At 40.7% G+C, this 20,555-nt stretch overlaps 2 pseudogenes across 1 annotated transcript; one reads left to right on the top strand and one right to left on the bottom strand.

The window, feature by feature from the left end:
* Positions 1 to 4,114: 4,114 nt before the first annotated feature.
* LOC105529601 lies at positions 4,115 to 11,488 on the bottom strand (annotated as a pseudogene).
* A 332-nt stretch (positions 11,489 to 11,820) lies between these two features.
* Positions 11,821 to 13,312, top strand: LOC105529589 (annotated as a pseudogene). The gene has a single exon (XR_001004534.1). The product of XR_001004534.1 is annotated as a tubulin beta chain-like (transcript).
* The last annotated feature ends 7,243 nt before the right edge of the window (positions 13,313 to 20,555 follow it).

The following is a 20,555-nucleotide window of genomic DNA, read 5'->3' as shown; positions in this document are numbered from 1 at the left end:
GAAAGATGTTTCTTACTATGTAAGGCTTCACTGCAAGTAGTATTATATTAGTGAACACATGTATGTGTAAAGATTTTATAGACACATTTAATAAATCTAACAATATTACTTATTAGCTGTATTGTTAACAATGTTAATTCACTCATTGTAAATGGTTACCAAGTTATAATATCTGTAGTGATATCTAAAACATACTTACTTCAAAGATATTTTGCAGCATGAGGCTTACAGGCTTTGTAACCACCATTTTCAGCAAACTAACACAAGAACAGAAAACCAAACACTGCATGCTCTCACTCATAAGTGGGAGTTGAACAATGAGAACACATAGACCCAGGGAGGGGAACACCACACACCAGGGCTGTCGATGGGTGGGGGCCAAGGCGAGGGATAGCATTAGGAGAAACACCTAATGTAGATGACAGGTTGATGGGTGCAGCAAACCACCATGGCACGTGTATACCTGTGTAACAAACCTGCACGTTCTGCACATGTATCCCAGAACTTAAAGTATAATAATAATAAAAAAGTGTTACTTCAATGAATCAATGTAATATATGAAGTGTGACTACACCTATGTTTAAAAGATAATTTTAAGAATGTTACTTATGAGTTGCATTAATAAATAGTATTAATTCAATCAATAAAAGTGTTTACCAATGTCTAAAGTATGTATGTGTTTAAACATACTTCCTTAATAAAAACTTTTCCTTATATATGTTACTTCTTTGTTGTGAAGAGGGTTATGTCAGTTATGCATATTATGTAGTGAAGTGTTTGTAGATACATTTAAAATGATTCTAATAATTTTCTTAAAACTGATGCTAACAATGTGAATTCAGTAAGTATAAGTGGCAAGCAAACCATAATGTATGTAACAAAGTGTTTAAAGATACTCCTTTAAAATATTTTTAAAAACCATCTGCCCACCTTGACTTCCCAAAGTGCTGGGATGATAGGCGTGAGCCACCACCTCCAGCCTATTTCTTTTTAAGAGTATTCACTGTTGCATACATAAATGCTACTGATTTTTATATGTTGATTTTGTATCCCTAACTTTACTGATTCATTTGTCAGTTCTAACCAATTTTTTCGTAGAATGTTTAGGGTTTTCTAAATACAAGATCATGTTGTTTGAGAACGAGGATAATTTGACTGCTTGTTTTCCAATTTACATGCCCTTTATTTCTCTTTCTTTTGCTCAGTTGGTCTGATAGGATTTCTAATATCATATTGAATAAAAGTGGTGAAAGTGGGTATCCTTGTTTTGTTCCAAAACTTAGAGAAAACAGTTCCAATTCTTTCCAGTTTGCAGTTAGATGTGGGTTTGTCATATTTAGTCTTTTATCTCATTGAAGTACATTTCTTCTCTACACAGTTTGTTGAATGTTTTACTATAAAGTTGGATTTTAATTATACTGTATTTACTATATACTATATTTATTTTACTATGAAGTCGAATGCTTTTTAAACATCAATTGAAATAATAATATGGTTTTGGTTTTGGTTCTGTTAATGTGATATATGAGATTTTATTGATTCATGTATGTTGAATCATGCTTGCATCCTGGGATGAATCCTATTTAATCATGGTGAATGATCTTTTCAATATGGATTGAGTGAGGATTTTCTAGTATTTTGTTGAGCACATTTTTGTCTATGTTCGTTGAAGATATTGTCCTGCCTGTAGTTTGCTATTGTTATATCCTTATCTGGGTTTAGAATCAGGCAAATGCTATCTCACAGAATGTGTTTGGAAGTATTTCCTCCTTTTTAATTTTTTTTTTTTTTTTTTTTTGAGACGGAGTCTTGCTCTGTTGCCCTGGCTGGAGTGCAGTGGCGTGATCTCGGCTCACTGCAAGCTCCGGCCCCCTGCAAGCTCCGGCCCCTGGGTTCATACCATTCTCCTGCCTCAGACTCCCAAGTAGCTGGGACTACAGGCCACCACTCCTGGCTAATTTTTTGTATTTTTTTTTTTTTTAGTAGAGAGGGGGTTTCACTGTGTTAGCCAGGATGGTCTCAATCTCCTGACCTCATGATCCACCTGCCTCGGCCTCCCAAAGTGCCAGGATTACAGGCGTGAGCCACCGTGCCCGGCCTCTTTTTAATTTTTTTTTAAAGAATTTGAATAGACTTGGTATCAGTTCCTTTTTAAGCATTTGGTAGAATTCATCATTGAAGCCAGATCCTTGGCTTTTTGCTGATGGGGGACTTGTTATAATGCCTTAAATCTCATTACTCTGTTTTTTTTTCATACTTTCTATTTCTTCATGGATCAGTCTTGGTAGGTTGTTTGTGTGCAGGAATTTACGCACTTCTTCCAGGTCTTCCAATTTGTGTGTATACAGTTGTTCAGAATAGTTTTTAATAATTATTTGCATTTTTGTGGTATCAGTTGTTATGTCTCCTTTTTCATTTCTGATTTTATTTCTTTGGGTCTTCTATCCTTTTTAGTCTAGCTAAAGATTTGTCTCTTGTTTATCTGTTCAAATCCTCAACTTTTTGTTTCGTTGGTCATTTGTATCCCTTCTTAGTCTCAATTTTATTGATTTTTCCTCTCATCTTTATTATTTCTTTCCTTCTACCAAATTTGGATTTAGTTTGTTTTTGCTTTTCTCGTTACTTTAGTATATTGTTACGTTGTTTACATAAAACCTTTCTGTTTTTTCAAATGTCGGCACTTATTGCAATAAACTTCCCTCTCATCACTGCTTTTGTTGTATTCTTCAGTTTTTTTGTATATTGCATTTCTATTTTTGTTTCCAAACATTTTTAAATTTTCTTCTTCTTTACTGAACCACTGAATATTCAGAAGCATGTTCTTTAATTTCCATGTGTTTGTGTAGTTTCCAAGGTTCCTCTTGTTATTGTTGTCAAGTTTTTTTCTCTTGTGGTTAAAAAAAAGATATAATTTTGACTTTTTTTGCATTTGTTGAGGATTATTTTGTAGCCTAACAGAGGCCTGGAGAATGTTTCACATGTTGATGAGAATTATATGTACTCTGAAGCAACTGACTGACATGTTCTATAAATGTCAGTTAGACTCATTTGGTCAAGTGTGTAGCTTAACTCCAATTTTGTGGTTGTTGTTGATTTACTGTCAGAATGAGCTGTTCTTGCCTCAGAGTGTTGAAGTACCCTACTATTAATATATTGCAGTTTTCTCTCTGTTTAGATCTACTAATGTTTGCTTTATGTACTCAGGTGCTCTTGTTTTGAGTATATATTTATAATTGTTATATTTTCTTGCTAGATTGACTCCCTTTTTTAGACAGGGAAAAAAATTTTTTTAATTACAAACTCAATTCATTTGGTGTATTTCAAAGGTGCAATACTTTTCTTCATTTATCAGTGAGAGAAGTTAGAAATTAACTTCCCCAAAAAATCAGCAAATGGCAAACAAATGTCCTTGAAAGTCACAATCACATATAGTGTGTCCTAGAAAAGAGGAGGGGCAAGACAGGCTCCACCCACTTTCAGGAGTTTCATCCAATACTGGATCTACTCCAGGGTGGGGAGAAAAGGCAACTTTCAAAAAGGAGCATGTTACTAAATGAGGCATTTACTCTACTCCTTCCTAAGAGCACCAGATGAGGAACATGTTTTCTAAACTAGATCTAGGAAGTGAAAAGTGGAATCAATCCATCCTCCTCCCCTTAAGGGCTATCCACTGGTTAATGAATTTAAAAAAACAGGACTAAAAAACAAACCCCACACACAGTCCTTGAAAAAAAGAGGAGAAAAACAAAAAAAGCCAAAACACTAAGATGTCCCAGATTACTCTCCAGAGTGGAACCAGGGAGCAGCTTCAACAATTCGTTAGTCTGTATGCCTTACTTTTAAACAAACAAAAAAAATATTTTTTCAAGCTACAAAACCAAAACTAGTACTAATCACTTTTCTGACAATACACAATTACTCAAAGTCACCTAGTCCTGGGAGGGGGAAGGGGCCATACCTATGGCCGTGTCTCACGTGAGTGTATGTGGGTAGGTGCAGGGCATTTGCCATTATTGCAAAAATGAACTTTAATTTTTAATCTTTAGTTTGATTTAAACATTGCTTTTAGTATGATGCCAACACCAGCTGGGCAGAAAGGGCTCTGGAGAGATGTTCATAGCAGCACACACCTGCGGCTCTTCTTTGGTTCTGGAGGCTCCAGGGCAGCCAAAATTGCTTCGTCAAACACATTCTTTAGGCCTTTCTGTGTGAGTGCGGAACACTCCACATACCTTACAGCCTTCAGGTCACGGACCAGCTTTTCAGCAGTCTCTGGAGTGACAGGCTTCTGTTTGTTATTGGAAAGTTTCTCAACAGTAGAGGGGTCATCTCTGAGGCCAATTTGGATCCCAACAAGCAAAAAAGGAGTCTTTGGACAGTGGCGAGTTATCTCAGGCACCCACTTTTCTTTCGCGTTTTCAAATGAAGGTGGAGTGACCACTGAAAAACAGACTAGAAATACATCTGTCTGTGGATAACTCAGTAGTAGTAATCTGTCATAATCCTCTTGCCCTGCAGTATCAAAAAGACCAAGAGTATATGGGTCTCCACCAATCATAACTGACTGCATAATTGTCAAAAACAGTAAGCACATGTTCCGATGGAAATTTGTTTGTCGTGTAGGATATTAGGAGACTTGTTTTACCAACAGCATCATCGTCCACAACAACACACTTAATTGTCTGTATTGCTGAAATAGGTTTGTATCCACCTTAAATATTTAAAATCTGATGTTGACCTCAGCTTCTCCACTGGGGTGTTCAAAATTGACCCCTTTATCATTATATAGTGACCTCCTTTATCTTTTAACATTTTACTTGTGGTCTATTTTATATGATATAAATATTGCTACTCCTGCTCTTTTTTGGTTTCCATTCGCATGGAATTTTTTCTCATCCTGTCATTTTCAGTTTATACGTGTCTTTATTGATGAAATGGGTTCATTGTAGGCAGTGTGTATATTCTTTATTCATTCATCCACTCAATGTCTTTCAATTGAAGAAATGAGTTCATTCTTTTGATAAATGAGTACTGATAAATAAGTACTATTGTCATTTCGTGACTTGTATCTTTGTTGTTTTGTAACTCCTCTCTTTCTCACTGTCTCTTCTTTGTGGTTAATTTTCTATGGTACTGTGTTTTAATTTGTTGCTTTTTATTTTCAGTGTATTTATTAGAACATTTTGTTCTGTGATTATGAAGATTACAAAAATATCTTAAAGTGATTACTTTAATCACAAAATAATATAAACAAAGAAAAAAACTAAGAAAGCTCTACACTTCCCCACATTTTGAATTTCATTGTGTCACTTTATGTATCTTTGTATTTCTTCTCTCTTAACAGGTTCTGTAGCTACTTTTGTTTTTGATAGATTTGTTTTTAGTCATCATACTAAAATGATAAGTGGACTTCATACTACAGTTACAATTACAAAATTTTGAGTTTGTCTGTGAGCTTATTATTACCACTCGTTTTTATAACTTTAGATGTTTTCTTTTTTGCACATTTATGTTTTTCTCTTTCAGACTGAAGAAGTTCTTTTGGCATTTCTTGTCAGAGGGGTCTGATGGGATGCATTCTCTTAACTTTCGTTTGTCTGAGAAAGACTATCTCCCCTTCATGTTTGAAGGATAGCTTTGCTGGGTACAGTATCCGCAGTTGACAATTTTAGTCTTTCAGTACTTTACATATACTCCCACTCTCTCCTGGGTTGGACAGTTGCCATTTAGAAGTCTGTTGCCAGTCAGATTGGAGCTCCTTTATATTATTCACTCATTTTCCCTTGCTGCTTTTAGTATTTTATTTGTCTTAGATCTTTGAGGGTTTTATTATCCTATGTCCTAGGGTAATCTTATTTGGCTTTACTCTGTCTGGTGATCTCTGACCTTCTTAAACTTATACTTGGAGATTTATATCTTTCTCAAATTTTGGAAAGTTTTCTGTTATTATTTCTTTGAACAGACTTTCATTTTTTTCCTCTTTTTCTTCTTTGGGAAGGAGTCTCACTCTATCACCCAGGCTGGAGTGCAGAGGCATGATCTCAGCTCACTGCAACCTCTGACTCCCAGGTTCAAGCAATTATTTTGCCTCAGCCTCCTAAGTGGCTGGGATTACAGCTGCGCACCACCACACCCGGCTAATTTTTGTAATTTTAGTAGAGACAAGGTTTCACCATGTTGGTCAGGCTAGTCTTGAACTCCTGACCTTCAGTGATCCACCTGTCTCAGCCTCCCAAAATGCTGGGATTACAGGCATGAGCCACTGCACCCTGCCTCTTTGAATAAATTTCTATTCCTTGCTTTTGCTCAGCTTCCTCTTGAATATCAGTAATTCTGAGATTTACTATTTCAATATGATTGTCTATATCTTACAGGCTTTCTTTACTACATTTCATTCTTTTCTTTTATCTCATCTGACTGTGTATTTTCCATCAGCGTGTCTTTAAGCTCACTGATTTCTTCCTCTGCTTGATTCATCTGCCATTGAGAGCCGCTCATGAATTTTTGTTCAGTCGATATACTTCTTAGTTTTAGGATTTCCGTTTGATGTTTTTAAAAAATAATTTCAATCTTTTCCTTAAATTTCTCTGATAAATTTCTGTATTGCTTTTCTGTATTATTTTGTGTATCACTGAGTTTCCTTAAAAATATTATTTTGGGGGCTGGGCGCAGTGGCTCACACCATAATCCCAGCACTTTGGGAGGCTGAGGTGGGCAGATCACAAGGTCAGGAGTTCAAGAACAGCCTTGCTAACATGGTGAAACCCCGTCTCTACTAAAAAAATACAAAAGTTCGCTGGGTGTGGTGGCGGGTGCCTGTAATCCCAGGTACTCGGGAGGCTGAGGGAGGAGAATCACTTGAACTCAGGAGGCAGAGGTTGCAGTGAGCCGAGATCATGCTATTGCACTCTAGCCTGGGTGACAAGAGCAAGACTCCATCTCAAAAAAATATATATATAATATTTTGGATTCTTGACCAGAGAGCCTAACTATCACTGTTTAGTTAGTGTTGGCCAGTGGCTTCTTGCTTTGTCCACTCGGGAAGATTATGATTTTTTTGTCTGCTGTTTTCTCTTATGAATGTACATCCATGTGTCTGCATTAAAGGATTAGTTATGCATTCAAATCTTCTCTATCTGGCTTGTTTTATTTTGTATTGGGTGTGTTTGTTAGAGATTGTTTGCAATTTACCTTGAATATCCTTTATGCTATGTCACTACCTCCTTTTTGGCACTAGATGGCACCTTAATCCCAGGTTTGCCTCAGCTCTAGCAACCATTCAGGGCACCTCTTGTGCCAGATGAGGGAGGTCCTAAAGGGAATACCAGGGAAGCTTGGCAAGGCTAGCTAGGGATTTGTGATCTAAGAACCTATGAAACACAGCTCCTACAGCATGGTGTCACTGAACAGCCACTGTGATTTGGCATCTCCTTTGGCTAAATAGCTACATTTCCCAGGCTGGGGATACCTGTTACCTAATCTCTTTGTTTCTGGGTGTCCTCAGGAGTTTTTCCTCCCTTAAGGCACTGGCTATACTTCTTGTGGGTGTCTTCTGTCTGGAATCCCCAGATGGCGGGAAAGCTGGTTGTCTTCCTGAATCTTCTTTTTCTTCACCTTTTTTTTTTTTTTTTTTTTTTTTTTTGAGATGGAGTCTTACTCTGATTTTCTGCACACTTGGTGTCCGGCAGATGTGTGCTAGGATGTCGGGAATATAAAAGTCTTACTCCTCTATATCTGCATGGATTTTTTCACTTCTCCATTACTTCAGTAACTATCTTATTTGCATATTTGAGTTCTGTGATATTGCTGATGATAATCTTGGTGCTTTGAATTTGTTTAAGGTTTTCTGTCAGTCAGGAAGTGGAAACCAGCTTGCTTCTACTCAGCCTTTTTGGTGATGTCACTGTCCTTATGAATTTTGAAAGCTTTACTGTGAAGGGTGTTTGTTATATAAGTAACATGTAGTAAGGTATTTGTAGATACATACTTAAAATATATTTCTTTTTTTTTTTAACTGAGATGGAGTCTCGCTCTGTCACCCAGGCTGGAGTGCAGTGGCGTGATCTCGGCTCACTGCAAACTCCACCTCCCGGGTTCATGCCATTCTCCTGCCTCAGCCTCCCAAGTAGCTGGGACTACAGGCACCCACCACCATGCCTGGCTAATTTTTTTGTATTTTTTAGTAGAGACGGGGTTTCACCATGTTAGCGAGGATGGTCTCGATCTCCTGATCTCATGATCCACCTGCCTCGGCCTCCCAAAGTGCTGGGATTACAAGCGTGAGTCACCGCACCCAGCCCTTAAATGATATTTCTAAGATGTTGTTGATAAAATGAATTTGTAAATGTATTAATTTAGTGATTTCAAGTGTTTACCCAATTGCAAATATATAATAAAATGTTTAAATATGTTTCTTTAAAGAAGTTCCTTACTATACATCTTAAAATCTTTGTTGTGAAGAGTGTTCTTTTAGTAAGGGGATATGTAGTGTGAGGTTGTAGACACTTATATTAAAGATAATTCTAATAATGCTATTTATTAGATGAGTTGGTAACTATGTTAACTCATTGAATGTAAGTGCTTACCACGTGATAAAGCATGCAATAATATGTTTAAACATGTTTTAAAAGATGCTTTTGTTATTCATTTTAAGAGCTTTGTAATGAAGAGTGTTATTTCAGTGAGTAGATGTAATACTATGCAGGGAATAGTTAGTAGACACACGCCTAAAAGATGATCTAAGAATGTCATTGATAAAATGAGTTGGTGACTATGTTAATTCAGTGAATGCAAGCAAGTATTACCAAACTGGAATGTATGTAATAAAGTGTTTAAACATGGTTCTTTAAAGATTTTTCTTACCACACATTTTATTTTATTTATATATATACATATATATATATATATTTTTTTTTTGAGATGGAGTCTCATTCCGCCACCCAGGCAGGAGTGCAATGGTGCAATCTTGGCTCACTGCAACTTCCTCTGCCCCCCAGGTTCAAGTGATTCTCCTGCCTCAGCCTCCTGAGTAGCTGGGACTACAGGTAGGTGCCATCAGGCCCAGCTAATCTTCTTTGTACTTTTAGTAGAGACGGGGTTTCACCATATTGGCCAGGCTAGTCTTGAACTCGTGACCTCAGGTGATCTTCCCACCTCAGCCTCCTGAACTGCTGGGATTACAGGTGTGAGCCACGGAGCCCGGCCTCTTTCCATGCATTTTAAAAGCTTTGTTCTGAAAATTGTTACATCAGTGAGTGAATGTGGTTCACTGTAAAATGTTTATAAGCATATGCTTAAAAGATGATTCTAAAAATGTTACTGATTAGTTGATAATGGTGTTAATTCAATGAATGTATTAATTAAATGCAAGTGTTTACCAAATTATAAAGTATGTAACGAAGTCCTTAAACATGCTTATTTATAGATTTTTAAAATTATGCATTTAAAAATCTTTCTTGTGAAGAGTGTTATATTAGAGAGTACATCTAATATTTCACTACATACACCTACTCACTAGGTTTGCAGGCACATGTTCAGAAGATAAAACTGATAATGTCACTTAAAATATATGTTGTTAACTGGATTAATTCAGGGAATTTAAGTGTTTAATAAGCTATCATATATGTGTAAAGTGTTTAAGCTTTTTTTTTTTTTTTTTTTTTGAGACAGAGTCTCACTCTGTCACCCAGGCTGGAGTGCAGTGTGCAATCATGGCTAGCTGCAGCCTCTGCCTCCTGGATTCAAGCAATTCTCCTGCCTCAGCCTTCTATAGATGGGACTATAGGTGACCACCACTACACCCCGCTAATTTTTGTATTTTTAATAGAGATGGGGTTTCACCACGTTGGCCAGGCTGGTTTGAAATTTCTGACCTGAGGTGATCTGCCCCACCTCGGTCTCCCAAAGTGTTAGGGTTACAGGTGTGAGCCACCCTACCATGGCCAGCCAAGCATATTTTTTTAAAGATGTTTCTTACCATTGCATTTTGGGTAAGAAACATTCTATGGCAAAAAGCTTTTATTTTTAATGAGTGGATCTAACGTATGTAATGTATGCAGTGAGGTGTTTATATGTTGAAAGATAAATCTAAGAATGCTACTTAAAAGATGTGTTGTTTTACTGTATTCAGTAAATTTAAGTGTTTACCAAGCTGTATAGTATGTAATAATGTGTTTCAATATGCTTCTTTAAAGATATTTGTTACCAGAGAGGGTGATGTCAACAAGTTGTTAGAATAGAAACTATCTCACTCTACTTGCCTCCATAAAAATTCAACTAACAATTTTCCACAGATTAGAATACCTTTGTAAATATCCCAGAACTTGGGAGTGAATCTGAGACATCTTCTAGAACTACAGACCAAGAGCCACACATAAATGTACGAGGAATGATTTCACTTCGACCAAGTTGCTCCTCTCCCTAAACTACACAGTGATATACACAGTGTTTTCCAGTAACCATGTTATTTTTTCAGAGGGAGAAAAAAATTGGAGGTGAATGTTTAGCTATCCTATTATTCTGGGACCATTCACAGGAGATACTACCTTGTCTCACCTCATGGGACATATTGGAAGGTATTGGAGGAGCTGGTCCTACCCTAGCCTACCCGTTTTTCCAGCCCAGTACCATCTTATCTCACCAATACTCACACTGACCCCAGGGCATCCTGAAGGCTCAGATCTAGCCTTTCTTCCTCTTTGCAGAAAGACCTTTCTCTACCCAGATATACAGGGACATCATTTTATACACTTACCTTAGGTGTTCTAAGGAAAAGCACCTACCCTGATCGACACATCTGTGAAAGTAAACAACTCTCCCAGTGGAAGGTGACAGAATTCGGGCTGCTCTGATTAAAATTCTCTGGCTTAGTGCTTGCTGTAGGTGTAGGGTCACATAGAAATTGCAGGGAAAGATTACTGTTGCCTTTTTGGTTCCCTTCCCTGCCAGTAGGTGAAAAGCTAGCCCTATGGCCTTTAGTATAACTATAAGCGCAAATGTGTGTGTGTGTGTGTATCTGTGTGTGTGTTTGCATTATGTTTATTATATGCATATTTATACAAATATGTATTTATGTATGCATAAATGTATATTTTTGTGTTATTACATATAAGATCTATATTTTATTATTTATAATCTATATGAATTTTTTCTTGCTTGCATGCAAAGGCACCACCACAAACTGGCAGACAGTGCTACAATGTTGTATGTATAAATATTTGTATTTTGATTTCTATTTATTTATATGTTGATGATATATTTGTAAATGTTTCCTATTTCATTTAAAATGTATGCATTTATGTGTATGTATATATTAATTTCCAGTTATGGTTTTACTTGTGCCCTGTATGCTTAAACATTCCAGACTGATCGATTGTGCTACATTGTTTCCTGAGACTACCAATTCCAAAACGCCGAGATCCTGCTGAGGCTTTTTCTGGTCTAAGTGGGAAGATGCGGCTACACATTGGACTTCACGTGTCAGGGCCATCTCTTCCCTTGGCATTTAGAAAAAGTTCACTTCTCCTATAGGAGGGAGCAGAGAAAGTTGGCTGACTGTTTCAGGGCAAACGAAGGAACCAATGTCTATGGAACCTGGCAATATTAGGCAGTCTTCCATTCAAGTCCTATTTGGACACTGTCTCTCTGAGATTTTAAGAACAGAAAAGCTCTCAGAGCCTTCCTGCCACGGTGCTCACACCTCACTGCTCCAGCCTCTGGGGCGCATTCCATCCTTTCAGCCTGCGACTAGCAGAGAAAAAAATTACATATTTTCTTGCTCCATACACACCTTGTGGCGAGCAAAAAAATTAAATTTTAACCATGAGGGAAATTGTGCACATCCAAGCCAGTCACTGTGGCAACCAGATCGGTGCCAAGTTCTGGGAGGTGATCAGTGATGAACACGGCATCGACCCACCAGCACCTACCACAGGGACAGCGACCTGCAGCTGGACCGCATCTCCGTGTACTACAATGAAGCCACAGGTGGCAAATATGTTCCTCGTGCCATCCTGGTGGATCTAGAACCTGGGATCTAGAACCTGTTTACGCAGGTCATTTTGGCCAGATCTTTAGACCAGACAACTTTCTTTTTGATCTGTCTGGGGCAGGCAACCACTGGGCCAAAGGCCACTACACACAGGTTTATTCGTTCCTGGATGTGGTATGGAAGGAGGCGGAGAGCTGTGACTGCCTGTAGGGCTTCCAGCTGACTCACTCACTTGGCTGGGACACAGGCTCTGGAATCGGCACTCTCCTTATCAGCAAGATCCAAGGAGAGTATCCTGACTGCTTCATGAACACCTTCAGTGTGGTACCTTCCTACAAGGTATATGACACTGCGGTCGAGCCCTACAATTCTCCATTCATCAGTTGGTAGAGAACACCGATGAGACCTATTGCATTGACAACGAGGCCCTCTAGGATATCTGCTTCCACACTCTGAAGCTGACCACACCAACCGACTGGGATCTGAACTACGTCGTCTCAGCCACCATGAGAGGTGTCACCGCCTGCCTCCACTTCCCCGGCCAGCTCAGTGCTGACCTCCACAAGTTGGCAGTCAATATGGTTCCCTTCCCATGTCTCGATTTCTTTATGCCTGCCTTTGCCCCTTTCACCAGCCGTGGGAGCCAGTACTAGCAAGCTCTCACAGTGCCCAAACTCACCCAGCAGGTCTTCGATGCCAAAAACATGATGGCTGCCTGTGACCCCCGCCACGGCCGACACCTCACCATGGCTGCTGTCTCCCGTGGTCGGATGTCCATGAAGGAGGTCGATGAGCAGATGCTCAACATGCAGAACAAGAACAGCAGCTACTTTGTGGAATGGATCCCCAACAACATCAAGACAGCTGTCTGTGACAGCCGCCTCATGGCCTCAAGATGGCTGTCACCTTCATCAGTAACAGCACTGGCATCCAGGAGCTCTTCAAGCGCATCTCAGAGCAGTTCACTGCCATGTTCCACCAGAAGGCCTTCCTCCACTGGTACACAGGCGAGGGCACGGACGAGATGGAGTTCACTGAGGCTGACAGCAACATGAACGACCTCATCACTGAGTATCAGCAGTACCAGGACGCTACCACAGAAGAGGAGGAGGATTTCAGTAAGGAGGCTGAAGAAGAGGCCTAAGGCAGAGGCCCCCCATCACCCTAGGCTTCTCAGTTCCCCTTAGTTGTCTTACTCAACTGCTCCTTTCCTCTCCCTCAGAATTTGTGTTTGCTGTTTCTATCTTGTGTTTTGTCTTTTTCTCTTCTGGGGGGTCTAGAATGGTGCCTGGCACATAGTAGGTGCTCAATAAACACTTGTTTGTTGAAAAAAAAAAAAGAACAGAAAAGATGCAGAAGTTTTTTGGCTTATATAGCCATACACTTCTCAGAATACCCTTGATGACCTAAAGGTTGGTCGGACACTGACCAGCGCTTCTGAACCAGGGCTGCATGCCTGGCTCAGAAACTCCAGGCCCTCTGTAGCTTTCTGGCTTGTGCATGCGCAGTTCTTACCTGCCGTGATGGACTCATCTCACCTACTCTAGTTTGAGCACAGGCATCATTCATTCACCTGGGGTGGCAGGGCCCAACAGTCTGCCTCTAACCTAGTTTTCTTTTTCTAACAGCTACTTTGGCATCCAGAAGTGTTTGTCAAGCCAGACATCTGTATTTCTTGCTTTGGAAACTTGTGGAGGCGGCCTCAGACACCTGGCTTTTCGGGTGTCTCTGATTCAGAGATTCTTTAGTACTGCCCTGTAGGGTTCTCTAGAATCAGCTGGGAACAGCCAGAATAGAATTACTCAAGCCTTTGGCTTCTGGGGCCATTTTCCTGGTTCTGAAAAGCTCCCAGTGTCTCGCATTTCAGTTCAACCCTGGCCTGGTGTTGCTCTGGCCTGATATCATCTTATCCCAGCACATCCTCAGTTCTCGATCTAGCCTTTCCAACTCTCTGTGAAAAGCTTTTCCTTCACAGAGTGAAGTGTCATACTTGGACACCATTGGATGCACCCACCTCAGATGTTCCAAAGAAGGGCACCTATCCTGATCAAGAGGTTGTCTAGAAGCGGACAGTTTTCCCACTGTTGGGTGATGCTGCTTGGGCTGGATCTGGTTTGTCTCTGGCCTGGTGTTTGCCATTAGTGTAGGGTCACATGAAACCTGCATGGAAGGACTTCTGTGTCTTTCTGGCTTCTTTTATTGCCAATAGGTGATGAGACAACCTTATGGCATCTAGTTTAGATGTAAGTGCATCTGTGTGCATTTCAGTGTGTCTGTGTATTTCTCTGCACTATATGTATTTTATACATATATTTTATATACACATATACGTTTATTATGTATATATCTGTCATTATATACGTTTATTTTTAAATATATATTTATGAAAAAATATGTTTTTATTTCTCTTGTATGGAGAAATACCACCACCAACTGGTAGACCACTCTAAAACACTGTATATATAAATAACTCTATTTTAATTTTATTCATTTATGTGTTGTGTATATTCATATATGGTACCTATTTCTTCATACACAAAAATATATGCATTTATGCGTGTGTATATGTATTTATTTGTCATTTTATCTTTGCTTGTGTGTCATGTATGGGTGAAACACTTTAGACTGACCAATTATGCTATACCGTTTCTTGAGATCAGTGACTTCAAAACACTGAGATCTCACTGAGTGTTGTTTTTTCAGTCGTGTAAAAGATGTAGCTGTTTATTTGACTTCAGATGTGAAGGCCATTTCATCCTTTGCCATTTGAGAGAAATCCTCCTCCTGCCCTAGGAGAGCAAAGAGAGAATTGACTGGCTGTTTCACGTCAAATAAGAAAGCCAAAAGCCTATGGGACGTGGTAGTTCTTTTATTTCAAGTCCTATTTGGTCACTACCTCTCTGAGCTTCTAAGAACAAGAGAGATGGGGGTATTTTTTGGCTTACGTGGCCATACAGTTCTTAGCCTAGTCTTAGTGACCCCACAGCTAGATAGAAAGCTAACATTGCTTTTGGCCCAAGACCACATGCATGGTCTAGGGCCTCAGAGCTTTCCTTAGGTTCCTGAATTACACACAAGCACAACTCATATTGCCATGATGGACCTACTTTACTTCATAAACTGGGCCCTATTTTGGGGACAAGCATGATTCATTCATCTGGTGTGACAGGGTCCAACAGTCTGCCTCCCCTTCACTACTGATGTTTACTCTTTGTCATTCTCCATCCACTGTACCCACCCCCCACTCCTTAAGGGCAGCTATCAATTTCCAACTGCCCATGCTGAATTTGGAGAGAGCCCCATCTCTCTTCCCCATTGTAAGACTCACATACAGTGATCCCTGTACCTATCAGAATGGCTCTGAATAAAGTCTTCCTTGCCACGTTTTAAAAGGGTCATAGAATCATTTTTTAACACGTGGTAAAATTTATGGGATTTTTTGTCTTTTTTATTTTTTTAAACCACAGGAAAAATGCTGTGAAATTTTTAGAGAGGTCAAAATGATAGAGACAGAAAGAGAAATAGTGGTTGCCAGGGAGTGGGTGGGGGCAAGGAGGAAAGAGTTGGAAGAATGGGGCGTTATTATTCAATGCTTACAATTTTTTGGCTTTACAAGGTGAAAAGAGGAATGCAGATGGTGGTGATGGTGGCATAACATTGTAATTGAAGACAGTGCATTTTATGTGTATTTCACCACAATTTTATAAAATCAAAAATAAATAATTAAAAACATTAGTACACATAATTACATAAACCAAGATACTTCTTGCAGCAATAGGTGTATGACAAAATAATTGGCAACCCTAAACATGTTTAAAAACAGAATAATAATTGAATATACACAATTTGACAGCCTCTCTATCCCTTCACCACTTATTTTGCCAAAACAACTTGTCATTCCAGGGTGCCTTCTATTGGGTTTGTTCATGTTTGTCTATCTGCCAATTTTTGGTGGTGAAGAGGCAGATGAAATCACTCCAGCAGGCTACTGCCATGCGTGAGTGAAATGCATGGTGCATCTATGCTAAAGTAGAACAAAAGTACTGGTGCCTTAGAAGTCACATAATTTTCTTAGAATAAATTAAGCTTTCTCGGCCACGCGCGGCAGCTCAAGTCTGTAATCCCAGCACTTTGGGAGGCCGAGAAGGACGGATCACGAGGTCAGGAGATCGAGGCCATCCTGGCTAACACGGTGAAACCCCGTCTCTACTAAAAATACAAAAAAAAATTAGCCGGGCGAGGTGGCGGGCGCCTGTAATCTCAGCTACTCGGGAGGCTGAGGCAGGAGAATGGCGTGAACCCGGGAGTCGGAGCTTGCAGTGAACTGAGATCCGGCCACTGCACTCCAGCCTGGGCGGCAGAGCGAGACTCCGTCTCAAAAAAAAAAAAAGAATAAATTAAGCTTTCTCATGGAGAAAGGGTGTATATCTCCAAATGACCAAAGCAGAGGTTCTCCCACCATCACCCCTTCCCTGTCCCCCTCTCAGGCCAAAGTCATGAGGGAAAGACCCAGAGGTATGTGAGAAGGTACTTCCAGAACAAGTCTCATCTCTTCCTCACATAACCTTGCCACTGTGACCATTTGCCCAAAATACCAAATTATGCTTCTCTTCTGAAAGATTTTCTGTAGAATGGGGCCTAGCTCACCAAGTAAGAGAAAACTCCTAGCCTAGGCTCCCCAATTGATTTGCTTCAGCAAATCTGTTCAAACGCACCCCATTCTATTGCTTCATTCAAATGCAGAAAACTCTCATCTTGTCAGAGCTGATGACATCTATGGTCTAGGGCTTAACAACTTCATTTCACAATCCCTCCCACAGGCTGAGGCTTTCACACTGCAGAGAACAGGAGAGGAGTGTGTGTGTAAGAAACTCCATCTGTCTGGGGCAAAATATCACTCCCCTACTTTTCCTAACTCAGGAAACGCCACTACGCTCTTTGAGAACCATTACGGTGGAGGTTAACATCTTACTCTGTGTCCTCCTGAGGTGGCTCAGTGAAAGGGGGATACTAAATTGACTTTTGCGGTGTCAAACACAGGAGTGGAGTGATAGAGACCCAGACCTAGCAGGGTTTAGTTTTGAACCATACACCCTTGGTTTTGGGTTTAACATACTCCCTGCTGCAACACTCTGTTCTAGGTGCATGTTTTTACCATTCATCTTGAAGATTCATGATGTATTCTCACTCTCCCATGCACATCCATGGGTAATCCTCAGCTGCATTTCACTCATGCATGGCAGTCACCTGCTGGAGTGATTTCATATGCCTCTTCACCACCAAAAATAGGCAGATGGATGAACATGAACAAACCCAGTAGAAGGCACCCTGGAATGACAAGTCGCTTTGGCAAAATAAGTGGTGAAGGGATAGAGAGGCTGTCAAATTGTGACAAATTATGGCAAATTGTGACTCTAGGTTGTGATCCAGGCTTAATTCTTAAGAATCAGAATACAGTGGGAGGGGCCAAGATGGCTGACTAGAAACAGCTGCAGTTGGAGGCTCCCAGGAAGAATGAAAACAGCAAGTGAATCCTGCACCAGCAACTGAGGTATCCAGGCTCTCTCACTCGGACTGACTAGGTAGTTGGCATGGCCCATGGAGAGTGAGAAAAAGCAAGGTGGTGCAACGGCTCACCTGGGAGCCACATGGGGCAAGGGGATCTTCCACCCACGGCCAAGGGAGACGGTTAGTGATCATGATACCCTGCCAGGGAAACCACACTTTTTCCACAGATCTGTATAACCTGTGGACCAGGAGATCCCTCCTGTGAGCCCACATCACTGGGGCCTTGGGTTCCAAACACAGAGCTGTGCAGATTCTCAGAGGCCACTCAGCTGGAGACTGCTAGAAACGACCAAGTGTCCTGGTGAAGGGGTGGCCATTATCACGGCAGCTGCCTGCTACTGAAGATGACTGAGCTCCCTCAGAGGAGGGGTGACAGCCATCACTGCAGCTCCAGTCTGCCATTTTCCCCTGCTGGTGCTGGGAGATGGGGTAGTTTGGACCCAGGAGGAATTTCCCACAATGCAGCACAACAGCTGTGGCAGATTGTGGCCAGACTGCCTCTTTAGGCCAGACTCTGATCCATCCCTCCTTACGGAGTGGGGCCTCCCTGCAGAATTTTAGCAGCTCCAGCCAGGGGTTTAGGGATAGAACTCTGACCTCCCTGGGACTGAGCCTTGCGGGGAGGGGCAGCCATGGTCTCCATGGATCAGCAGATTTCGTATTTCCGCCTGCTGGCTCTGAGGAATCTGGGCAGTACAGATGAGTGGGATTCTCCCCAGTGTAGTGCAGCTCCTCCAACAAGGGGCAGCCAGAGTGCTTCCTTAAGCAGGTCCCTGGTCCCATAACTCTTGACTAGGTGAGACCCCCAGCAGGGGTTGTCAGACACCTTACACAACAGCATTCCCACTGGCATCAGGTAGGTGCACCTCTGGGACAGAGATCCCAGAGGAAGGGGAAGGTAGTTATCTTTGCTGTTCTGCAGCCTCCACTAGTGACACCTCCAGGTGTGGGAGGGACCCAGGTGAACAGGGTCTGGAGTGGACCCCCAGCAAACCACAGCAGCCCTATGGAAGAGGGGCCTGACTATTAAAAGAAAAACAAAAACAACAACAACAACAGCATCAACACAAAAGTCCCCCAAAAAACTCCAACTGAAGGTCAGCAGCCACAAAGATCGAAGCTAGATAAACTCATGAAGATGAAAAAGAATCAACAAAAAAATGTTAAAAACTCAAAAAGCCAGAATGCCTCTTTTCCTCCAAATGATTACAGCACCACTCCAACAAGGGCACAGAACTGGGGAGAGGTTGAGATGGATGAATTGACAGAAGGAGGCTTCCGAAAGTGGTTAATAATGAACTTCACTGAGCTAAAAGAGCATATTCTAACCTAATGCAAAAACGCTAAGAACTACGATAAAACATTACAGGAGCTGCTAACCAGAATAACCAGTTTGGAGAGGAACGTAAACAACCTGATGGAGCTGAAAAACACAACGTGAGAACTTCACAATGCAACACAAGTATCAATAATAGAATAGAATAGATCAAGCAGAGGAAAGAATTTGAGAGCCTGAAGACCATTTTGCTGAAATAGGACAGGCAGAGAAGATTAGAGGAAAAAGAATGATAAGGAACAAACAAGACCTCTGAGGACTATGGGATTATGTAAAAAGACCAAACCTACAACTGATTGGGATACCTGAAAGAGACAGGCAGAATGGAACCAAGTTGGAAAACATACTTCAGGATATCATCCAGGAGAATTTCCCCAAGCAAGCGAGGCCAACATTTAAATTTAGGAAATCCAGAGAACCCCAGTAAGATACTCCATGAGAAGATCAATCCCAAAACACATAATCATCAGATTCTCCCAGGTTGAAATAAAGAAAAAAATGTTAAGAGCAGCCAGAGAGAAAGGCCAGGTCAACTACAAAGGGGAGCCCATCAGACTAACAGCAGATCTCTCAGCAGAAACCTACAAGCCAGAAGGGATTAGAGGCCGGCCAGGCACAATTGCTCAAGCCTGTAATCCCAGCACTTTCGGAGGCCGAGGTGGGCGGATCATGAGGTCAGGAGATTGAGACCATCCTGGCCAACATGGTGAAACCCTGTCTCTACTAAGATACAAAAAGTTAGCTGGGCGTGGTGGTGAACACCTGTAGTCCCAGCTACTTGGGAGGCTGAGGCAGGAGAATCGCTTGAACCCGGAAGGCAGAGGTTGCAGTGAGCTGAGATCACGCCACTGTACTCCAGCCTGGCAACAGAGCAAGACTCCATCTCAAAAAAAAAAAAAAAAAAAAAAAAAGATTGGAGGCCAATATTTAACATTCTTAAAGAAAAAAATCTCCAACCCAGAATTTCATATCTGACCAAACTAAGCTTCATAAGTGAAGGATAAATAAAATCTTTTTCATACAAGCAAATGCTGAGGGAATTTGTCACCACCAGGTCTGCCTTGCAAGAGCTCCTGAAGGAAGCACTAAATATGGAAAGGAAAAACCAGTAGCAGCCACTGTAAAAACACACCTAAGCACAGGGACCAATGACACTATGAAGCAATAACATTAACAAGTCTGCAAAATTACCAGCTAGCATCATGATGACAGAATCAAATTCACACATAACAATATTAACTTTAAGTGCAAATGGGCTAAATGCCCCAGTTAAAAGACACAGAATGGCAACCTAGATGAAGTGTTAAGACACATCAGTGTGCTGTACACAAGAGAGATATCTCATGCAAAGACACACATAGGCTCAAAACAACGAAATGGAGAAAAATTTACAAAGCAAATAAAAAACACAGAAAAGCAGAGGTTGCAATCCTAGTTTCTCATGTAACAGACTTTAAACCAACAAGATCAAAAAAGACAAAGAAGGGCATTACATAATGGTTAAGGGATCAATTCAACAAGAAGAGCTAACTATCTTAAATATATATGTACCCAATACAGGAGAATCCAGATTCATATGAGAGGCCTACAAGGAGACTTAGACTCTCACACAATAATAGTGGGAGACTTTAATACCTCAATGTCAATATTAGATCATCAAGA

Source organism: Mandrillus leucophaeus, unplaced genomic scaffold, assembly GCF_000951045.1.
Source record: "Mandrillus leucophaeus isolate KB7577 unplaced genomic scaffold, Mleu.le_1.0 Scaffold772, whole genome shotgun sequence".
NCBI lineage: Eukaryota > Metazoa > Chordata > Mammalia > Primates > Cercopithecidae > Mandrillus > Mandrillus leucophaeus.
This window is presented reverse-complemented; position numbering and strand designations above follow the sequence as displayed.